The 24,480-nt window shown below is 37.2% G+C and overlaps 2 long non-coding RNA genes across 11 annotated transcripts in view; one reads left to right on the top strand and one right to left on the bottom strand.

Moving 5' to 3' along the window:
• Positions 1-13,621: 13,621 nt before the first annotated feature.
• Positions 13,622-24,480, top strand: part of LOC137495509 (uncharacterized) — a 27,646-nt gene continuing 16,787 nt past the window's right edge. For 5 of the 10 annotated variants that reach the window (XR_015490696.1, XR_015490695.1, XR_015490700.1 and 2 more), the window contains exons 1-3: positions 13,622-13,742; positions 15,161-15,196; positions 17,853-17,937. This is a non-coding gene — a long non-coding RNA (uncharacterized LOC137495509). Of the gene's footprint in view, positions 13,743-14,214; positions 17,320-17,852; positions 17,938-24,480 lie in introns of those variants that run through there. The other 5 variants (XR_015490699.1, XR_015490697.1, XR_015490702.1 and 2 more) reach the window with 3 other exon arrangements.
• Positions 21,407-24,480, bottom strand: part of LOC147843746 (uncharacterized) — a 3,917-nt gene continuing 843 nt past the window's right edge. Inside the window, exons 1-2 of the long non-coding RNA XR_015490703.1 lie at positions 24,062-24,480; positions 21,407-24,001 (exon numbers count right to left, since the gene is read on the bottom strand). The exon at positions 24,062-24,480 is cut by the window's right edge and continues 843 nt beyond it. This is a non-coding gene — a long non-coding RNA (uncharacterized LOC147843746). The remainder of the gene's footprint in view (positions 24,002-24,061) is intronic.

Below are 24,480 nucleotides of genomic sequence, written 5' to 3'. Positions count from 1 at the left end.
TAGACTTAAATCACAGTACAGACACACGAACACAGATAAACATTTACATCGGCTCTTCTGTTCATTCAATTGTTTTCAGTAAACTAAACAGTCTTCTTCCACATGATCGTATCAACTTTACACATTTACAATATTGCCAAAACTATTTTTATTATACAATTTTAACAAATAAAACACTTACAGGTCGAGCTCACAGCTTCTGCTTTGAGGAGATTTTAGCTGAATCCAGCACTGAACTGGGAGAGATTCTGGAGCTGTTTTGTCAGATCATGCTTGCTGTGTATTTTATAATTCTCTGGAACATGATTAATATTGAACTGTAAGCACTTCTGTCTTTGTGTCGTGTCCTTTGGAAACTTAAATACAGAAACAGACGAAGCTCTGTGGAAACAGCCATGTTTAAACTTTTAGCTTCATCTCTGCTGTAACGTTACAGCGCCTCTGGCCACGGCCCTTAGCTGCGCAGTGTGTGTGTGTGCGTGGTAAATGAACGTTTGTGGTCTCAGACGGGGCGGAAGTATTTTTTGTAGTCCCCAAAATTCGACTTTTTACAATTGTTGTGATCAAAATGAAATCTATGTCTAAGAGACTCTGAAGATGGGTAAATATTAATAAAAATGTAGGAATGTTTAGATATTGGAGGTTTTGGGAAGGACAGAAACCCTGTTCTTAATTAGATAATACAGCTTATTGAAAACAGAAAAGAAACATTATTTCTGTTAGCTTGTATTGGAAATTTATCTTGGGTTAATATTGATCTTATTATTTTATTAGGCATTTCACTCTGAATAAAATCTCGTCCATTTATCAACAAATTAGGGAGATGAAGTGTGTAATTTATATTAGTTACCAGATTAAGCTGCGGTCACATTAGAGTTTGAGCATGTGATATTCTGTCGTACAGCACTGTGAAAGGGGCGGGATTAAACAAGTTTATTAGACAATAATAAAGCAAGCGATTGCTCCATATTTTATATTTCTTTTCAGAGAGGTCATGTTTTGACCCTCGATTGGTCTCACTCAGTCAAGTGATGCGATTTCTCAGTTCAGAGTTCACCAAGCTTAAACTTTGCACCACAGCAACCTGCAAAACTTAACGCATGACCCTGCGTTTCCGTCTGACGCATTCGCATGTGTATGAATGGAAGTCTATGTGAGGAAAAGCCCAGTTTGACCGCAGCTTCACTAACCATCGTTAGAAATGCCTTCAGGATAGAGTTCAACACCCTTGTGTATTATGATCACACTTATGATATTTTTCACAAAACTTTCTATGACTGAGAACCTCACCTTCTTTTTCTAATAGATGGACAAACGACCTCTCTCCCAACAATCTTTATATATATATATATATATATATATATATATATATATATATATATATATATATACAAGATCTGTTTGTAAATAAAATGTACCTATTGTACCAAATTGGTGAATTATATGGGGGAAATTATGTTTGTAAATGAATTGCCAGTATAAAAGAACCTGTTTATTAAATTCTGATCATTTAAGAGGGAGTTTTTGTATTGAAAAATCACAACGTAATAAGAGATCTGTTCCACCTACCCTCTTGAAAATATTCTTTGGGACATAAAACCATGAACTATTATCACTTAGCAAAAGGTTATTAGCCAATTACTCTTAAACATGAGATTCATACAATCAGAATCTATGGCCTGCAGACCCCCATCCTTATAATCCTTCACTATTGTCCCTTTTTAACATAATAAACTTTCCTCTTCCAAACAAAGTTAACATTCAACTCATTAATTAATTTATTTTTTTGTAAAAAATGGGAAGTGAACCTGCAGGGTAAATACATCTAGAAAGAGATTCCTCTTAATAAAACTCTACCAAAAATAGAGATGTCCCTTTGCATCTATCATCTATCGAATCTATTTTTACATTCGGAAATACATTTAGAAATATAAAGAGTATCACTAAGTTCTTTATCTTTATAAGATATTACAATGAGTACAATGCCAAGATATTTAATACTAGATTTAACTGGGATCTTGCAAATTTGAGTGAAATCGGAATATTTTAATGTCATTATTTCACATTTACTTATATTTAGGTTTAAACCAGAGGCCTTGGAAAAACTACTGATTATTTGGAGAACATTTGGTACCCGATCAGAATTCTTTAAAAACAAAGCTGTATCATCAGCCACCTGACTGATTATTATAGAATCATCAGCAATGTTAAGCTGTTCAACATCAGAAATTTTAATTGCAAGAGCAAGCATTTCGGCAGCTAAAATAAAAAGTAAAGGCGAAATTGGACAGCCTTATTAATGCCTCGGCTTATATTAAATCGTGGGGTGGTCCCTTCAGGTAATGATACAGAGCAATTTGTGTGCTGATACAAGCTACTTTTTTTTTTTTTTTTTAATTTACCCCAAACCATAAACATCGGTTTTGGGTGCTCGAGCGTATCGAACACCTTATAAAAATGTAGGAAAAGCATGATTCCAGGATCATTACATTCATAGCTATAATCAGGGATTTACATTAACACCCCCCTAATGCGGGTAGATTTCAGCTTTGCCGGGTTAGACAGTCACTCCCACTAGCCACTTTGGCTGGTTGAAAATAATTTTCAATTTTCGTTTTCTTAAAGCAGGGTTCGACAATAAGAATGACCCAATATGCGTACAGATGTGATCTCAGAATGGAGTGTTGGAATATCAAGCCAATTCCATGCGTGTTCAATAAGAAAAGGTCTGGAGAGTTTTTTCTTCAATGCCAAAAATATTAGTAATTTATTAGATACAAATGAACAATTTGATGACAGAGCTCTGGGTTACATTACCCCAATGCAATACAAGAATTACATTCAAGAGTTTCGCAACTATCATACATTTCCTGACTCCAGCATATATACACAACTTATATTAACAGGTGGAGTTTTGGTGTAACGTCATTTGTCAGTCATTGTTCAGTCCTCCATTGGCCGCACCTTTGACATACTTCCTCTTTTTCTACGAATTCTCTGCACAACAACAAAGCATACATCTTTCTGTGTTCTGTGTTCAGTTGTAACACCTCTCTTCAGACAGGAAGTTTCTGCAGAGCTGAATTTAATTTTGGACCTGCATCTATCTACTTCTGCAAAAATGCTAATTAGTATGCACAGCACTCACCCACAACATTAGAAGTTCAGTTAATATATGACCCTTACATGACCAATACAAATAATTGTTTGATTAAAAGAAAAAGAGACAAAAATAATAAAAATGATTCCTATTTTACAACAGGAGAAACAGCACGACTAACAAAAAAATTGCAATCACATGAGCAGAAGAAAGCAGATGAATAGCGAATGAGAGGATAATCACTTGCGCTAACAGCTGATGTGATGCGCGCGACTGTTTAAAGCGTGCGCGCTTGTGTCTCCTTCCTTGAAGCACGCGTGCCTGGAACGCAACTGTGATCGCATCTCTTTCAAATAGTCAAGCAAAAAAGTAATGCTAATGCACCCACAGTCTTGCTGCTTTCAAGAGCTCCAAATGTGTCTTTGTAAGCAGCACCGGTTGCTTTCGCTCTGAACAGATCATTAATTGGCCTTAACCGTGTGATCATCCTTACATTATCACACAGTTTGTTTTTCACCTGCTTTCTTTTGCTTACGGCTATTTTTGCTTATATGGTTTAATAATTTTTTTTTTACAACATTTGCTTTAATATGAGATGAACTCCATTTATGTGTAGTCTTCTGGTGATCTGAGAGACCTTTAGCGAGGACAGATTACTGTGCATATTTTTGATACATGACAATATTTATTTTTCAAAGTCAATTGTTTTTCTTTGGTTTTTTAAAAGAAATGTTTTGTTAAATAAAAAGTATAGTATACGGCTATATTTAGCTTGTTTAACACATTTAAAATTAGTGGCAAAGAAATAATAATTGTTTGGAGTGGTCAAAGATTAGGTAAATCCTTAATTTTGAGTTCTGAAAAGTGATGTGAAATAAAAACTGATTGAAACCATGACCCATTCGCTCATACACGACACAAAAAATGTAAAAATGCATGTGGACAGAACACAAAATCTAAATCAAGTCATTTTAGCATGTCAAAGTCATATTTATGCATATAACAATATTTTCCCATCAACAAAATTGTGGCTAGTGAAAATGCAGAGTGGCTGGTAACGTTGGAAAACTACTAGCCACTGTGGCTGGGGATCAAAAAAGTTAATGTAAAGCCCTGGCTATAATCAATCAAATCTTAAACTAAACGCAAGTTATTATGAATCGAACAACCCCTCATAAAACCTGACTGTGTATTGCAAATAATCTGTGATGAACCATCCTTCAAATGATTGGACAATACATGTGCTAACAGTTTATAATCATTGTTTAAAAGTGTAATGGGTTGCAGATTATCTACATTTTTAGGATCTTTGCTGGGTTTTGGAATGAGGATTATAACTCTTTGCTTCATGTTATTGGAGAGAGAAAATCCTTCACTAATTTCAGTAAAGGCCTTAAATAACAAAGTCTTTATTTAATGCCTTAAAATGTTAAAAGTTGGCCGTAACAGTCGGAGCCGGGGGATTTGTCAGAACATAAAGATCGCTAGGACTGGGCGATATGGCAAATAAATAAATTATGTTTTTCAGAAAGTTTGAGCGATTCACCATTTTGATTTTTTTTTAATTGTGAAACTAGTCAACTTAAAACATTACAACAACATGACTGAAGTAACATTCTCTTTATAAGTAACTCGAAAAACCATCTGTTAAAGGAACATTGTATTTTAATGGCCATGTCATGCATAAATTAGTCAGCAAGGTGTAAATAAATGTAAAACAAATTCACAAGTTAAATATCAGTGCAGAAGATTTGAATAAGAAATATTTGTGTAAATATTGCAGTTGCAGGAATACAGAGGGATTTTTGCAAGTTTTGCTGAGTCTAGGACAGATTGTCTGTCAGCTCGGCTTTGACTTTGTCTTCTGATTGAATGTCAGGTTGTAAAGCTGCTGCCTTTTCTTAAACAGATACAGTGGAAGAAAAGCACTGAACATGGAAACTGTAAAGCCTAATTTAACCCAATGTGTGAAGCTGTGGACGTATAGCAGGAGCAAATACAAGCACCAGATGTGTGTCTAATATAAAATATTTAATCTATTTTTCTTTTTCCCCTTTTGAGTATCGATCATTTGATGCACTTTACAGCTCTCTCTGTATTATGCTGCCTGGCTGCATGTCTGGGTTTCAACTAGGTCCGCTAAATGACATCATGGACGCGGGTACTTTCATTTTCACTGCTACAGCTGCTCATGTTCAAACCAAACTAAGATCGGCGCGGTTCCAACTAAGATCGGCGCGGTTTTTCACATGGCAGGTTTTTACATCCTTCATACATGTTGAGAGATTGAGTTTATCGACTTGATGAGGGAATATGTATTGATAATCCACACAGACATGACTCAGTAATGCGTGAAGTCATGTAGGATTTCACTTGTTGCATTAGTCTGAATGTAAATCCCCTCGTCAGGCAGTGCTGGAGTAGTGTGAGAGTGGACCAAAGCGCGTTTGATGCAAGGGTATTAACAAAAGAAAAATACACACCTGAAGACACTTAGACGCTTGTATTTGTTGTATTTGCACCAGCTCTGCGATGCATGCCAATAGCTTCATGCATTGGGTTAAATTAGGCTGTCCAGTCTCTGTGTTCAATTCGTCATTACCATGATTAAAGCCAGGCAGTCAAGCAGGTCGCACACCAGAGCGCACATGACAGTTTAAAGTATCACACACCAGACGCGCACATTTGAATGATATTTAAAGGGCCATGACACCCCCCACTTTCAGTTAAAGTCTACTTCAGAATTTTTTCAAAAGATGCATGATTAATGGGCGTGGAGCTCTGCGAGCATAGGCCAGGAGTGGGCGTGGCCAGCAGGGGAGAGAACAACTGTTGTTGTCAGTTAGCTCACAAAATGAGACACAAACCGTGAGGAGACGCTTGAGTTTATAGTTCACAAAGTTAAAATGCAAAGAAATAAACAGTAATTTAATGCCCTGCTACTCCTGCTGCACGATTAATCATATCGCAATCGCGATGTCAGCCTATGCGATTACATTACAGCAAATCTTGCGATTTTATTAAATAAACAAAAGCGAAAGCAGTGCGTGAGCAGCGCGTATGGAGAGCAGAAGCTATTCGGCAGCTGCTGCAGAGATCAATCTATCTCTGTCTATTCTATGTAGTTACATATATCTCTCTATATACACAAATACACCTTAAAAAAAAAACGTTTTATCTGCACTAAGGCCCGCTGCATAGGCAGTATAGGCAAATGCTAAGGGCGCTGTTCATTCAGGGGATCGCCAGAAATGAGCGCTGAGCGGAGCTCTCAGTAAGGGACCGTGGGAAAAGTGCTTCTTCTTCTTTTTTTTTTTCTCTCTCCGCTCAGATTCGGGTGTGTGTTTAAACAGACAATACACTTAAAAATATGCAAACATGTCCGTCCTGCGTGTTTTATTTTAAACACAACTAATTTTTTCTTAAATGAGCACAAACAGTTACTAAAGTAGTGGAATGCTTCATTATAGATCTGTGCATTCATACATTAACTCATCTGTTATCAAACAAAATAATGAGATTCATCTGCTGCTCTTCACTAAATAACTATAGCAACTTTAATCAATATGCAAATACAATCGAAGATTTTATAGCTTTATTACATCCCAACGTTGACAGATTGCTAATCAATAAATCGCTATAGTGCTATCTGTAAGTTTTAATGTCAGCTAATGTTATGGAAGGGCATAGATGTTATGGAAAATAGTAATAGTAATGTAACTACCCCCATCATTCCTCAAGCAAATGTGTAAATATTAGATCTATTCAGCAATAATGTGAATTGCATTGGCATGTTTATCAGATGTTTTTCCAGGTTATAGTAGTCGATCAAAAGTCGATTTAGTTTCTTATGACTATACACTAGCAGTGGAGTTTACTGCGATGTGACGGGGTGCCACCTGAAATCTTGTCTAGAAATTGGTTAGGGCCAGGCCTGCCTGTGCTATCATGTCATTTGGTTTTTGATTGTCAGGATGTTTTAGACCTAGTTATAATAATATTTATACAATAAAGTTACAATGATATTTATACATGATCAAACTACTGTTACTTTCTCCGCTTCAGTAACATCCAGCAGCAGAGTAACAGCTCGTGCAAAGGATGAGACGGACAAAAGTAATTAATGCATGCACTTATTTTACTTATTTCTTATTTATATACTTATTAACTTGAGTAAACATAAAACAAATCCGAATAAACCTTTCTTCCTCTGCTTCTGCTGCACAGCGAGCTCACATCATCCAGCATGCGTGTCGAACTACACTACCCACAATACACTTCGCTATGGACTACAACTCCCGTAGATATTCTATTCCCCCTCTCCTGCAACACTAGTGTGCAACTTAAGCAAAACTGACACAAATTGTTTTACATTTGGTTTTGTAGTTCGGGCCTAAATGAATGTTTCTTGCAGTTTTAATCATTTAAGTTTATTTGATTGACTATATACAAGTCAGTTGATATCATTAATACATTTATTGGGTAAAATTGTCACTTTTTTCTGTCATTCAATGTGTTTTGGCCATTATTAATGCACTGTCACTTTAATTGAGCGTGAGCAGCGCAGAAAAAATAGACAGAACGCCAAAACGGCTGCTTCAGTGACGCGCTGCTGCTGTGTGCGGTATGAACTTGGACGCCGAAAAACACGCGCTGCTCACGCTGTGCTTGTGGTCACGTGACTTCACGCAGCGCAGTGTGGAGACGGGAGAAAATGGATACAGAACAGACCACCACTGAACTTGTGCCCAGAAAAAATGCTACCTCTGTTATTTGGTGATATTTTGACTTCAGGATATCGGACGCTGAGCAGAAAGAGGTACAGTGCAAAATTTGACAAACTAATACTGCTTCATCACGTGGCAACACAACAAATTTATATCAGCAGCTGAAGCAGCACAGAGAAAAGTATGATGAACGCATGGCGATAAAAGCCAAGAGTAGTAATGTAAAATATTTTTTAAATGGGTATTTGTTTTATTTATCTGTACATTTGACTTTTTAATTTTATTTTAAAATTAAATTAATTTATTTCAGTAATGCAAATATGTTATTTATTTCATTTTGTACAACTTTTTTAATTTGAAAACATTTTTCAATTCTAGTTGTTGCTAGATTGCACTGTATACTGTCTCTCAGTTGAAAAATAAAAATTTCAGCATTATTAGTAATCTGTGTGTGCATTTTTCTTAATAACAAGCAAGTTGAGTCATACCACTTGTTTATCGTATCGCAATCACAAATCGCAATTTTTACCTTAATAATCGCAATGTGATATTTTTCTCAAATCGTGCAGCCCTACCTGCTACATTTGTTATTCATAATTTTATATATACAGACAACCACAATTTATATCATTATAAAGATATGTTTGTTGATGTAAACACTATAAATGAGCATTCTCCCTTGATCCCCGGGTCTATTATAGATCTGAATGCAGACTCAGTGCAGCAGGTCTCCTGACCTGTCTATTTTAACCATTAGTCCTGCTGGTAATCTTGAGGATTTAGGCGAACACAGCAGCACAGTGATGTGTCTGAATGTGAACAAACTCCTGATAAAAGTCAATGTTCGCCATTCTTCAATTCTCGCGCTGCTCTCCCGACAAAAATGCTTTGCTGTATGATCGGCCCTGACAAGATCGCGGGGAAAAAACATGCGACAAACCCCGTAGATCATGGAAACAAACACATACGAGCCTTCATGAACGTCTACTGCGTGCCGTTGGTCTGAGTCTCACAGCTTGCTTGAAACTGGTAGGTCTGTCTTGCCTTCGGAATGCACATGCTCTCATGAATAATTAAGCAGCCGACTCTTCTCATAGGATAAGAGAACTCCGCTATGAATAATAATGAGAAACCGACGCATCATCATTGCACTTGCAGTACTGCGATACGTCGCCGATTTTGATCCGCCCCAAAAATCATTTTAAACCCGGAAGCTGAAATCAGCAGACAAAAGCTCAACATTATCCAGTTTTCCCCACAATTACAGCTGACATGTGCTAACATCGTCTTCACTGATGCTCAACACACACACAGCTGTTAATATATATAAAAAAAAAAAAATTCTCCAGGGTGTCCTGAACCTTTAACATGAAACTAATCAGATGGCGCTCTGTGGCGCGGCTGAAATATGAACAGCGTCCTGAGTCGTGGCTGGGCACCGCCGACCTGCAGCGCCGGTGTGTGTACCCTGAGAGAAACCTGTGTTTAGAATTGTAAAATGCATGGTGCAGTGTGCTTCTGCTGTGCGACCTGCTTCATACAGAGAGTGAACCAAAGCCCATTGGTGCATAGCTAATACTTTTATAAAATAATCGCGATGCCTTGATTAAATATAAAATTAAATCGTCTTAAAACGTAAATTCAAATTACTTGTAAAAATAAAAAAAACTAATAAAATAAATCGCACAACCCTAAAGATCGCAAAGCATTTTCTAGTTCTTTTAATAAAATCTTCGCATCACAGCTTTCTTGAAACTCTGAACTGATTAGTGGAATGTGTGATTTAATGCTGTCATAGAAATCAGTAGCGTTAATTTTAGAAAATGTCAAATTCTATAAATTTCTATAAAAGTGGCATTAGCATTGGAAGATTCAGTATCATCAAAAATTTGAGTTTTTCTCTCTAATGTATTTTTATCTTGTCTGCTTTTTTCCAATCTATAAAAATAAGCTGAGTTTCTCTCCCCTTCTTCAAACCTTTTTGCCCTTCAACGAATACAAGCTACTCATTTTAATGTTTTTATTAGATTAAAATAAATTGTGCCTCGTCACAGTATGGATAACCCGCAGTACCTGCCTTTTGGGTGTCTGGTGGTGAAATGAAACTGTTATAGCTGACTGTGAGGGGGCGTCTGAACTAGAGCTGTAATCAGGCTATGATAGGTAGGCCCGATAGAGCCCGAACCCGACAAGAACATTTTGATTGACAGCTTTTAAAAGCCCGAACCCGTTTATAGCCCGACATTATCCTAATGTGCACATGCAGACAGCTCTTTTGTCTTTTTTCATGAATGAGTTGTTTATATGTGTTAACAGTACTTATTAATAACATAGACTACAGGCCAAGCTGGAACATAAGAATAAAATAAGCCCTCTGTACCATCTTAACATCTCAACACTCTAAATAGGCCTGGGTACATACACTTAACCTTTAAATTGGCCAACACACCAATAAAAATAAGTCTTTCTTAGCAAATGAATTAAAATAAATGATAAATGATGACGGATATTTGGCAATAACGAAATTAAGATAAAGGCTCAGTGGGATTTGTTTTGCCACTTCTATTCACAATAAGGCGATGGTGAAGCTGAATAATGAAAGAATAATGCCAGCATTAGCCTGTATACTCTGACTACACTGTGATTTTATTAATATTTAGTTATAATTTGAAATTCTTTCCTCATCAAGATTAGGTTTTGTGTTTTTGTGGTGGAACATTATTGAATCCACAGTAAATGGCTTTAGTGCAGTCCTGCGCTCACTGAGCAGCACTGAACACCCTTTCTCTGCTGCTGCTGGCCGGGATGCACTACTGATCCGGCTAATTTAGCATGTTTTGGGTAGGATTGTTTGTTCATCTTCCACCAGTCAGGAACATTCATTTCATTTTCCATGACAGCGGTTTCAGTGCAGCGAGTGTCCTCGTCATGTCCTGTCAGCTCGCTGGACACTGCTCATAGGTGCTCTACCGTAATACACAGTGTATGAGCGACTGCCGGAATACTTTGGCGACTGCATTGACTGTTCGATTAAAACAGGCGGCTGGCCTGACCGCTGATATAACTCGCTCTTTTTGACATCTACGTCATCATTTGTTTCACCTTTGCAGGGATGGATTCAATGTTGTAACAAACAATTTGATTACTTCCTCGCGCTAATCGAAATGCATCACATGACTGTTCATTCACTGTGCAAGCCCGGCACGACCCCGTCTAAAATGATAGAAATAAAGTCCAAACCAGCAAAGATCTTCAGCTCTAGTCTGAACTAGTAACATTGTTAGGTCGAGCTGCAAACAATGCAGGGATTAACCTGGACCCGCTATGACTAGCTGCTGTGTATATATCTATGAGCTGCTGCCACGTCCCGCGGCTGCTTTCCTCCTTTCATGTGATACTCGATGACTTTGAGCCTCATGGTCCCTAACGAAAAGGTCTTTTTGCAGAATTTACACATTGCCTCTTTGCCACGTCTTTAAATTTACATTCTCCCATCTTTGCATTTTGAACCTCACATCAACAACCGCGTAATGACCGCACGCAGGTGCAGACCGGCGTCAGCGTCTGTACTCTGTACCCGACCTACCGTAATAAGCTAATACATCACGCAGACTGTAATTTCTCTCCTGTTTCACATACTGAATTAATCAACTATTAGATGTTTTACGGTGGACCACTGTGCTTCCCTATCGTCATTAAGCAGACCGGCTAAATATTTAATACCTACAGCCACTTTACGGTAAAATTTAAGACAATTTAAGACCTTAATTTCCCGGGTTTTAATTTAAGACTTTTTAAGGACCCGCGGGAACCCTGTAGCATGTTTCAGTATAATGATTTACTGAAATATATTTTCTGTTTTCTTCTCATCTCCTCCATGGGTCTGCTGTCGTCTGATGCAGCAGCTGAGTTTAAACCGTTCGGCAATAATTGAGTTAACTGTATGCATTTGGCAGTGTCTGCTGTTACTTTCTTTGCTTTCTCTGACACTTTCGGCACCACCTTTGCTTGTTTTACGGTCCATCTCTGACAATTATCTTGTGTGGCACTTCCTGTTGGTTTGACAATCTTGCCGGACGTCTGGGTAACCTCTGATTGGGTTGGCCCAACTCGAAACCAGCCAGCCGTCGCCGACTGGGCCAAATACTTAACATTTATTCTTCTTATTATTAGTAGTACAATTATTATCATAATATCACATCTTGCAAAAGATCAAAGCTGCCTGCATGTAAAAACATTACATAGTTAAAAAAATTCCAGATGAAACTGGATAGGTCTAATCATTTTTAGTCAAAATTAATAAAAACAAAATAAATAATGAGCTGCAGAAAATGTGCTCTGCCCCTGAAACAGCTGTAGGTGCGCTTTTACAGCCAAAATCCTATTAAAACATGTTTACTATAAGCATACAGCTTGTGTTCTAACTATTCAGGCCTGTAGCCAGGGGCCTTCGGAAGAATTTGTCCCATACATGAGCTCATTTGTCCTATTTTGACTGATATGCCATCATAAATAATGAAAATAATCCATCGAAAAAGACCAAAAGAGCCAAACCGAATCTTCTGTCTGCTGTTGCTTTAGTGGGACTTTATAATCTGATGTGAGAGAAGTCTTCTGTCACTACTGGGTTGTTTTTAAACAGAGAAAATGTATTTCAGGTAACTTCATTCTTATTTCTGAAATAAAAATAAGCAATAAAAAGGTATGATGCCCTGGAAGCAACCATATTAAATTAATTTGAATATATTTATATATTATATTTAATAAATATTGTTTATATCCAGGAATTTTAAAATGTACTTTTTTAACCAAAGGTTAGAAAAATTCTGAAGAATTAGTTGTTATTATTGTATTTATTATTATTATGTTTTAATTATTAATTTTTATTGAAATGGCCAAATTGGCCAGTTTGTTTTTTGTCTGATAAATGACAGTAGGCTACAGTTTTTTACTTTAAACCCTTAACAGATTGCTATTTTTTCCTAATGATATAAAATGTGTGGTTATGATGACATCTGACTAGCTAATGCAGCAGAAAAATGTCACTAAAATGCAGCATTTAACCTCATAGTTTAACAGAAAGTGAGGCGTATAACTGCAAAAGCTCCAATTTTGGAGGAAAAAAGAACCAGCCCTTTCCCCAGGCTGACTACGGGCCTGCAACAGATCCATTTTCCACACACTCGCACTCACCTGCTCTGTGCTCTGCCATTAACTGTACTGTTGAGTCCAGTGTGGCCAGCTCTTAGTCTGGATAATATATTCTCCTCTGTCCTTTTCCCACTCGAGTGCCTCCCTTTACCCAGTGGCTGAATATTCTACATATGCCTTACATTTCCTCCTGCTTCCCAGATGTACTGCCATTTCCTCATTATCTGTTTCTTTATTACTGCTTTAACTGCACTTCTACTGTAAGTGTAGGAGAATTTTCCTTTCATAATCCAAAATAAATGAAGTTATCCAGCATGTGCAGCCGATAGCTCCGCCCCTTCCGCTACGTGGGCAAAGCTGCGGTCGTTGTGTGTGAAGTGTCCAGCAATACACACTTCTGTTTACCGGCTGAATGAGTGAATCATCCGGCTAATTAAAGTGCACTAATTATTATTATTTAGAGTTTTCAGTGTAAACGCAATACTTACACTATTTATACTACAAGATGGCATAGAATAGTGCATAAGTGTACGATTTGAGACGCACCTAAAGAATGAATGAGATGCGCGACCGGAACAAAGCTTTCCCTACTTCCGGTCTCGATCGCCATTTTGTGAAATAGACCCGCCTGCCTCGCGCATGCGTGCCGTGGGGGGAACATGTTCAGACTTGTCGAGCGCGCTGTAACGGAGCTCTCCTCACTCTGTCTATTCCTTCAACATTCCTCCTGTCTTCATGTGGAGTTGCTGTGCGTCAATCACTCAGTAAGTAGCCAAGTTCCTTATCATCGTAGATGTGTTTGATAGTATCATTGTGTCTTGCTTTAAATCGCCTCAGGACAAATATGACATGCGCAAACATCACAGCAGAGTCGCACACGCGCTGAACTACTCGCCGGGCTGATTGTCCTCTAATATCATCATTTGTTTTATCAACGCGTCGCTGCCGTGTGCTGTTGATGTGAGATTGTGTTCAGTTTGATCGGCAGTTTCATATCGATTAATAACGAGCGCGCGTGAGGGCTATCACCACACACACACACACACACACACACACACACACACACACACACAGCGGCAGCACAGGGGAGAGGTGCTCAGTCACTGAATCCAGCATAGGGATTCTCCACTCACCGCCAGTCTGTCTTTATATTGTGCTCTATGTCTGTCCTGGAGTCAGTTTTTTGTTTCTCAATCGGACTCCGGGGGCAAACCTGGCTCCGCTTCGTGTGCACGCGCGTGACGTGTTACTCAGCCGCTGCAGGTACAGTTTGAAACTCCGCGGTTCATCTTAAACCTTTCATCGATCATTTCCTCGCATTTGACAGCAAGAATGACCACAGAAGCGTTGTCTGATCGACAGGCAGCAGCTACATTTGTTCCACAGAGTCTAAAAGGCCAAATATGATGAATTTATGCCGCATTTTCTGAAGTAATGCTAGCGTTAACTGTATTTAGCTGTTAGCTGTAGTTACTGTGGCTGTGATCCGTCAAAACATCTCCTAAAACGGGGTTTCGTTGTATTGTTTCGTTGTACAGGTTTACATCACTGTAACACGTTATTTAAGAACATTTGAGCTGGTTTCAGCCCTTAGCTCTTTCATTTTTACTTTTTTACGAAATATTTACTCGCTTTTAACACTCAGGATAAACAAATCATCAACTTTATGAAAGAGCGTGTGGTCGAGTAGAATAAAGAAATGCTAAGACATTGTGTTTTACATTATTATATAAAAAAATGAATTATTTTCTGGCCTGATCCGAGACTCGCTGTTCAAGAGCCGATTCACGAACCGATTCACAGAGCCGAGCAGACTCATTTTCAAACGACACCGTCACGAGGCTGCGCGCGAGTTTTATCGGTCATCAAACGGATTCGGTTAGTGTTGATGTCAAAATACGGCAGTTATATGATCATGTTCATATATTTATGAACACTGTATGTCATTTGAAAGTGTTCACCACATAACTCTGTCTGTGGTGCATTTGTCAGGCTATTTGTGGTTAGCCGAGTGTTTGCGCGCCATTTTAAGCTAACGTTAGAACTGAACGGACGGTGCCTGTAGTGCTAAGCGGGAGACTTTACAGACGCGGCGTGTTTTGAGCTTCGTTACGAAATAAAAAGGTCATTATGTCTTAATTATTTTACTCGATGTCAACTAACCGCGTCTGTTTTGCCACAGCATTGAAGTGAAGTGACGACTGACGGACACAGTAAGGTAAGCTCTGTCCTTCACGTACATTTAGCATAATGGCCGTCATCGCCTGATAAATCATATAATCGAAATTACGAGAAATGCACTGTAGATTAACCACACTTATCATGTAGACTTTTAAAGAGTCTTTCGAATTACTGTAGTGATGTCCATTAGAGTATCAAATGCTTAAATTCCGGTTTATTTTCAAGCATTGATGTTTTCAGGTTAATCTGGCCTGCTACATGCGCGAGATGTAGATTTATAATGTTGTTTATTGGCCATGTTTATGTTTAACACTGTACAATCAGGCCAAGTTTGTTAGCTTTATTCAATTAAACTAAATTGACCAAGAAAAACAACTTTTATTAAATAGTTTGTTATAAAATTCAGTTGTATTTGAACTCTTATCAGTAATTTAAAATGGTCTATTTTTCACTGTTAATTTCAGAGGATTAACTAACGTTAATGTGAGATCTTTATTGTTTGTGTGTTAATATTTTCTGTGCATGGGCACACACATGTACTGATTGTTATACCTGAAGTGCTGGGTGAATTTACATCCTCCTCATGTCAAATGTCTTAAAATATGTTAACCATACTACTAGGGTTCCTCGATTATGGGAAAATCTTAATCATGATTATTTTGATCTTGATTGCAATCACGATTATTCAAAACTATTATCAGTTGAAGTCAAAATTATTAGCGCTCTTGTGAAATGTTTTTTTTTAAATAATATTTTCTTAATGATTTGCCTAATTACGCCTTTGAATTACACTTTGAATCTGAATGCTTGTATTTTGAAAAAATCTTTTGTAAAATATCATGTGCTGTCATCAAGGCAAAGATAAAAGAAATCAGTTATTAGAAATGAGTTATCAAAACTATTATGTTTAGAAATGTGAAAAAAATCTTCTTTCCATTAAACAGAAATTGGGGGAAAGAGTTGCTAATAATTGATGAGGGCTACTAATTCTGACTTCACCTGCATATATGCAGTTATTTTCCTCCCTGTAAATAAGGAAAGGGAAATAAACACAATAAAATAAAAATATGAAACAAACTGCTTTAAGCATCTTCACTGTAAGAATAAAGCTATCTACAAAAGTCCTTCAGTTGAGCAGTGAGGGGTTTTCTCCTTTTGTTTGATTAGTAATGATGAAAACAGGCGGCAGCAGGAATATTGCGCACTGTCACTTTAATTTTTTCTCTTTCGCGTGTCTTTTGATCTCAACTCGTTTATTACACAAATGAGGGTTAATATGAATAATCAATAAACACAGCGTTTTGACACCTATTTGAACATTAAAGAGCCCATATTATACATGAAATAGGGTCATATCTTGGTTGTAAGGGTCTCCAACAACAGTCTATTATGCATGCAAGGTCAAAAAACACTTTCATGGTCTTATAATCTGCATTTATTTTTACCTAATTATTCCAGCGACTCCTGTTTGAATCGTCCAGTGATTCATTTGTTCCCAAACCCCTCTTTAGTGCGAAGCTAATCTGCGCTGATTGGACCGATGACAGTCTGTCGCGATTGGTTGACTGCCTTCAGTCAGAGAATGAAATGCCCAACAGCTAATCAGCAATATAGAAAGTAATCACAGTTCATACACGCTCGATAGTGTAGGCGTGGATTTTAGCTGCCACACACAAAAACACACACACACACCTCCGGACGACAACGCTCCCGCCCGCACCCGCCAGGTTTTCACTAACACACACACACACAAGCACCAAGCAGACACACAGGCAAAGCTCTCTATTTCTCATTAGCATAGCAATATTCGTGATATTGCTAGCCAGCTCGCTCCCGTCCCAAATTAAACCCGTTACCGACCGCTCCCGCGATTTATTCGCAAATTTATTCACGCACTGCAGAAATCTGGCGTGGGGACAGCCGCGGGAATGCAGACCTCTACCACGGAGCTCCATAAACAAAGAAGCACGCGTCACGTTTTTAACGTGACTTTGCTCGCGATAAGAGAATATAGCCAGTTAACCTGATACAGTACACTCGGTTACAAGTAATAAATCACAACTAAATACATTTGCAAGCTCGAATCAACGAGGCAACAACTTTAATCGCGTACTTACACTTGAGAAATGGAGGAAGAAACCCATCCTGACATGTCCAGCAGTAAGTTTCACTTTACTGATCCTTCCTTTAACAAACGCAGATGAAGTATTCTTTGTAGCATGTAGTTTCCAGTAGTTTCCAACTGCTTGGTTATAATGCTGAGGTTTCATCTTTGGGTAGAGACTCGATAATATCCATCTGCAGTGTGACTTCAATCGACCGGCATGTTTGTGTGCGTGTGTTTGTGAATGTGTGTGTCTGGGTTTCTGCGTCAGAGATGCGCATCCCACTCTGCAGACGTTACATTACAGCACATGCTTTCAGCCATTTTCATGTGAATCTGAGATTTGTAGAGCAGCAGATGTGTACAACTGGAAAGAGGGCGATGGAATAATCGATTATCACCATTAATGATTTTCATAATCGATAGAAGCTGAAATCTAATTTTCGAATAATTGCACAGTGCTACATACTACCTACTGTAAGAAAATAGATGGGGAAAGAGATGATTTGTGCACAGACCTTGACTCCATGCAGATTGGTATGACAGTGCAAGATGTACAGATTGTGACAGTTTTATTTTCTCTCTTTAGTGTTCTGCCTTTGCTGTCTTGTGCCACAACCACTGATGGTGAAAACCCTGTGAGCTACCCAACACCTGTCGCTCCATTCTCTAAGGTAGCGTTGATGTCTTCCTCATGTTTAATGTGTTTTTATGGACATGTTTACACCTGCTCACTTCATTAGTTTTTTCTGATCATGTAGCTCTCTGATTTCTGAAAACTTTCCATTTACATTGACCACATGCATGAATCTCTGTTAAACAGATATGATTCTGATCTTCAAATCCTGCACTTTATGCAGATGTAACTACTTTACATTAGAGCTGCACAATTAATGCTTAAAAGATTGCTATCTCGATTCGACCCCCTAGACGATCTTAATCCAGCATTTCTACAATTCTGTCAACCATATTTTCAAGTTCAGGAGAGAAGAAAAGGCGGCTGCGCGAGTCTGTTTATTGTTTCACATACGTTGCTCAGTGACATTGACACCTCCAAATGATGTTGAATGAGTCGCATACTGTATTTATAAGTTATAATTCACCTAAAAATGTCATTTTTGTGAAGTGAGCTGCTGGCCGTGAGCTGTTTTCACAGAGAGGGCGCGCGCTCTATTTAATGATAGACGCGCGCGCATCTACTTTAGTGAACAGAACCTGCATATGTTGCGAGTAACAGGTAATACAGTTGTAAATAATGTTCTGTTTGTGGCACAGAGAGATCATTTGGGAGCCGCGCGAAGTATGAACAAGCACTTAGCAGTCAAAATAAAACCGAAAGTGTGCACTTCATTTAAATGATCATGTCGCATTTTAGAATTACGATTGCGTCAAGCATTTGATGTTTTTTTCTTTCATAGTGAACTCACAGTTGTGCATGAAAATAAATGTTTACAATGTCAGTTTAACTACTCTAGCCTGTATATTGTTGTTGAATATAATCTGATAATGGCAAATGTCTGATTTTTTTATGACAGATTGCAAGCATGTCTCAAACATAATAATTCAACATCATAATTATTATAAGTAGAATAAAATTAAAACCAGTAGACCACACAATATTATTATCGATGTTGTGCCATATGTTTGTTTTTACCATACTTTTATTTCACATATACAAAATCGTGAGAAAATCCTGATTTTTATTTTAAGCAAAACAATCGTGATTCTCATTTTAGCCAGAATCGTGCAGTTCTACTTCACATCGACTAAAGCCTCAGATTTACCACACTTTATTTCATTAGTATTGTTATTTCAGTGTTTCCTCCAAGATATTTTTCCAGCTGTGACGGCAGGCCTTTTACACAGATCCTCCAACTACTGATGGTGTTATTTCAATGACAAATGTCGTGAGCACGGAATTACAAGTTGAGATTGCATTTATGTAATACGAGCTTGTGAACAGGAGCAAAGAATTTAATTGGTTTGAAACCGAATGTCTAATGAATATCAAACATCAAACTAACTTTAGCGTGGTCGTTTACCCAACGAGGATGTCTCCAACAGTTATTAGATTTGATAGAAATGTTTATGAATGTCTCCAACAGACCTTCAATACGGCATTAATGCACCCTAAAGTAAAGTGAAACGGCTATAAACTCCAGCAAGATAAAGTCCTTGTATGCAGAACAATAGACTTTTATCTATAAAGTATAATTATGGAGACTGTTCAACTTGACTATAAGCTACGTTGTGTTTGCTGGCATCGCGCACCTGTCAGTCAGTCATCATGTCGCCTTGCAGGGTTAAACAAATAACTCGCAGCACTACTACGGTTACAGGAAAGTTTGCTCTGTTATTATTCACTTATCTTTTAATAGGTTTTGCTGCAAATATAACCCGCTTATAAAAAACAACAGAGACGGAATGTTTTGAATGAGAAGCTGTATTGTAGCTGTGGCGGTACGGCTGCACGATTCTGGCTAAAATGAGAATCACAATTTATTTTTGCTTAATCAAAATCAGGATTTTCTCTGGATTCTGTCAGTCAAATACAGGTAAATATAAGTGAGTTATTACTATTGTTATTTCTCAAACATGGTAAAACAACAACAATAATATTAGGCGTATGTGTACTGTTGGTTAAAATGCTAAATTTTGTGTAGACTTGCCATGGTGGATTTTAATAGACTTTAAAAATGTCTTAGTTATTAATTCACAGTAAAGTGATGACATTAAAATATAACTGTTCATTATTCTGAAGTTGTGTTTGAGACATGTGCTTGTCATTTGCCATTGACATTATTAGACCATTTCTTTCCACTGGTAAAATAAGACATTTGTCATTGTCAGTATGTCCTGTTTGTTAATTCACAGTAAAATGAAGAAATCAGAATATAAGTATTCATAATTATTAAGTTGATTTATTATGTTTAAGACATGTGCTTGTCATCTGTCATTGACAACATTAGTAGACCATTTGTTTTCACTGGTACAATATAAAGTTTCCACATTATCAGATTCTGCTGACCGCAAGGCTGTTTGTTTACTGCCGAGAACGCACGCACATGAGTGCACACAGCACGCCAATGACAGCTACTTTAGTGAACAGAACCTGCATAGGCTGTGAATAACAGGTAATAAAGTTGCACATAATGTTCAGTTTGTTGCAGAGCGATCGTTTGAGGGCCGTGCGGGAGGTTTGATTTGCATGTGTTGTGTGTGTTTTCTCACAGTGACAGCACTCGGAAGTGAAAGTCAAACCTGTGCGCACATCATTTAAATGATCATATCGCATTTCACAGTTTTGATTACGACAAGCATTAGTTAACATGTTTTTTTCTTTCATAGCGAACAAAAAGTGTTGTGCATGAGAATAAATGTTTAACAGTGTCAGTATAACTATTCTAGCTTATGTAATGTTAAATATAATACAAGAAGGAATCTGATAATGACGAAATTTTAAATTGTACCAGTGAAAACAAACGGTCTAATAATGTTGTCAATTACAGATGACAAGCACATGTCTTAAACATAATAAATCAACTCTATAGTTATGAATATTTATATTCTGATGTCTTCATTTTACTGTGAATTAACAAACAGGACATATTGAAAGTCTGTTAAAGTCCACCATAATGACTGTACAAGATTGAGCATTTTAAGCAACAGTAGAGCTACACATAGGCCTGATGTTATTGTTGTTTTACTATATTTTCACTTTAGAATTATAAGGTTCTATCTCACATATTTTTTCAAAATTGAGTTATTGACATTATTAAAAGACAGCTTATTGTTTACATTAAACTTTTTTTTTTTAAAAAAAAGGCAAATGTTACACACGCTATTTGCTATATGGATTGCACAAACCTTGAAGCTCAATATCTGAAAATCATTCAGAACGCGGAGAGAACCTTATAACTCCAGGCTCTTATAACTTTTTTATTTTTATTTAGTAAAAAAAACAATGTTCACTTTTTTATTTGTATTTAGTCTTTACAAACAGATGAGTATATTCATAGTTCTGGTTACTTTTCCCCTTGAACATCCTTTAAGGGTTCTATCTGTCTGTTTATATTTGTGTATGTAATTGCCTAATTAAATTAAGGTTTAACATGAAATAGTTCTTATATATGTTATATATTCCATTTATGTAGACTAATATTTTATATAACACATTTTCACTATTTAACAGATTTAATAACTATTTATCAAATTCTTTCTATTTCGTTCGCTTTGCTATAACCAGATTCCTGATGAATATGTTTGAATTTTATTTTGTAAGTTTGCTCGAGTGCTATACCAGCATGCAGTGAGTGTTAATTTGGGTGTTTATGCGAGGATCGAGTATATATGAGTATATATGTATGTGCATATGTTAATGTGTAAGTATATGTGAGGACCGATTTTATATGTATGTGGGTATATGCATGCATCAAGTTTGTATGTATATGCGCAAGTTTCATACATGTTTTGAACATAGTATAGGTTTATATGCGAGTAATTTATAGGTGTATATGCACATGTTGATAAGCGAAGTTTGATTTAAATCCTACACGGCGCCTTATAGCCATCTGTTTTGCTTTATTGCCTTCTCTTCTGACACCGCTGGTTTTAGTGTCGGGAGGTTTGCCTAAACTTTTATGATGCCTCATCTTCTGACTGTCAGTATGTTCTGTCACAGGGGTCGGGAACCTTTTTTCATCAAAGAGCCATTTTTGGGGATTTTTAGCAAATGCAGTTTTTTAAAGAGCCACGTGACAAATATATATACACACACACACAGACAGTGTTGGTAGCATAATCTGATGGGTAATGTTAGTTACTATTATATACCAAGCAAAAATAGCTCACTCTGTGTAAACTTTAAGATAAGCCTCATGTACCTCTACCTTTTTCTGGCTGACTTGACTGAGCTTTGCTGCCGTCTCAAAATATCCAAATCCAGGGCGCAGTTTAATCTTCTCTTGATCAGGCTCATTATCTGATTTGCTCATGGTTTAATATATGTGTATATATGGTTGACTGCCTCTGGCATTTTTTAAATGTTATTTAGTAGGCCACTATGTCATTATTTGTTTTCACTGCGCACTAAACGATAATCACCAACCAATGAGAGTGATTGTAATCGTAGGAAAACTGATTAGACAAAAGTGACTACCTTTATGCGTGTGCGCGTGTACACAATGCGCTCAGGCTGTTTTGAATTTGATTGGGCGGTTGTTTTTGCATTTAGGTTTTGGATAGTTTTTGGGCTGGAATCAGTCAGCAACATCTGGCAACACTGCACACAGCTTTGCTAGCTCATTCACAGTCTCTCTCTCACATACATGCAGGTATTTACCACGCACAAGTTAATGCCGGATCAATTAATAAATATCGGAATGCAAAACACAAATATCTGACATTTACCGGAGCAAGATCAGGCTCAGATTAAGCAGTGCCACAAACAGTTAATTTGTTGTACTTATCCGCCATTTGTGAAAGGTTTGCAGTTGATCCTGGAGTTCCTCCAGGGTTTCCACGGGGTCTTTGTCTAAAAAGGCCTCAAAGTCTTAAATTGGCTGTTCTAGGTCTTAAATATTTTGCACAGGTCTTATTTTTCTGATGTCCATGTAACGCTACATCTAATGCTCATTTTACATGTTTCGTGGTGTTGTAGTTCTTTATTTCACTAGTCCAATTGTAATTTGCGGTATTACAACTACAAATGAGGTCAACATGCAATAGCCAATCATCTCTCTGTTATTGAACTCTGTGCGCGCGGTGAATGTGACATCGCTCTGTTTGCAGAGGTTTGCTGTGGGTGCGTGCGACATGACCTTGTTTCGGTGACAAATGTCGTAATCATAGTATTACAAGTCGAGAGCGCAATCATGTAATACAAGAGATGGAATTTCGTTGCTCACACACTGGTTTCCTCAAAACTGGTTGCAAGCTCCCAAAACTAGCTGATCACATGCACTTGATCTGCTCTCGCTCCGTCAGACTCAATTTGTGCCTTGTGTTTCCTCCTCTTCATGCTTTTGCTCTCCAGAGATCGTTCTAGTGATTAGGTTATTCCAAGAATGTTGATGTGGTTTATACATTGCTACGCTGTTTATTAACAATCCATAAAAAACTAGAATGTTAAGGTAAATCCTATAATAAATTCTAGTGTTTTTAAGTGTTGGGTACACTGCCTATGTTTTAGGCTATTATTATTTAATTTGTTTATGAATGCTTCAGCATACTGTAGTATTAAGAGTAGTAAACTGATAAAATGAAATGGTGTAGTTTTACTACAGTAAAGTGAGTTGAATTGTAGGATGATATACCCTATGTTGTAAAATAAATGAATACAACGCTATATAAATAAAGTTTGTTTATATTGCACTTGTTGTTACCATAGAAACTATAGTATTACCACAACAGAGTAGGGCTGCAAGGTTGAATAAGGATCATTATTGAAAGGATTATAATCACGATAACGATTTTTATGGCTAACGTTCAATAATTGAATATTGTCACGATTCTACAGTATGAAGATCAAGCCGTTATTTTAATGGGAGTTTAAAGGTTTTACCGCATCATAAGCATGAGGTTACCGTGTCTACATTCCTCGAAACAAACTCTTGCAATCTAATGTTGATCAGATAGCCTTTGCTCCTGTTCAGTCCAAACCTTCCATGGTAAAACAACAAACCTCATTGACCACCTTAAAAGCCATCACAAAGTGGCTTTCATCAGTGGGTTAATGACCTCAGGAGAATTCTGCTTTGCATTTTTCTATGCATTACTAACATCACTAAACCTGGCAACGTTTGTTTTATAAGCTAACCAAACATTTGCAGAGATTAGCAATTTTTTTCTGACGTGTTTGACAGTTGTAGACAGACGACACTGTATCATTGTTTTAATGTAAAAAAAAAAGTGTGGCCCTGTTCACGCGGGTATTTAGGGTCAATTTGATCAATCTGATGCAACTATTATTTACAGGAAATAAAACTGCAATTAAATGTTTCAGATCAATTAAAACTTAATTTAAAAAGGCTAGCCTACTTTATGCATTAAATAATGAAATAGACAACTAATTTCCTTTATTTCCAAATAGACCGTACACTTGTCTGTTTTAAATTTTACTTTTGTTTATTTTTTATATTTTAAATACTTTATATTTAAAATACCATTCATTTAACAAATATTTTAGCACATCGTCAGTAATTAAATTACCTGTCTTT

This window comes from Danio rerio, chromosome 5 (genome assembly GCF_052040795.2).
Source record: "Danio rerio strain M-AB ecotype USA chromosome 5, GRCz13ab, whole genome shotgun sequence".
NCBI lineage: Eukaryota > Metazoa > Chordata > Actinopteri > Cypriniformes > Danionidae > Danio > Danio rerio.
This window is presented reverse-complemented; position numbering and strand designations above follow the sequence as displayed.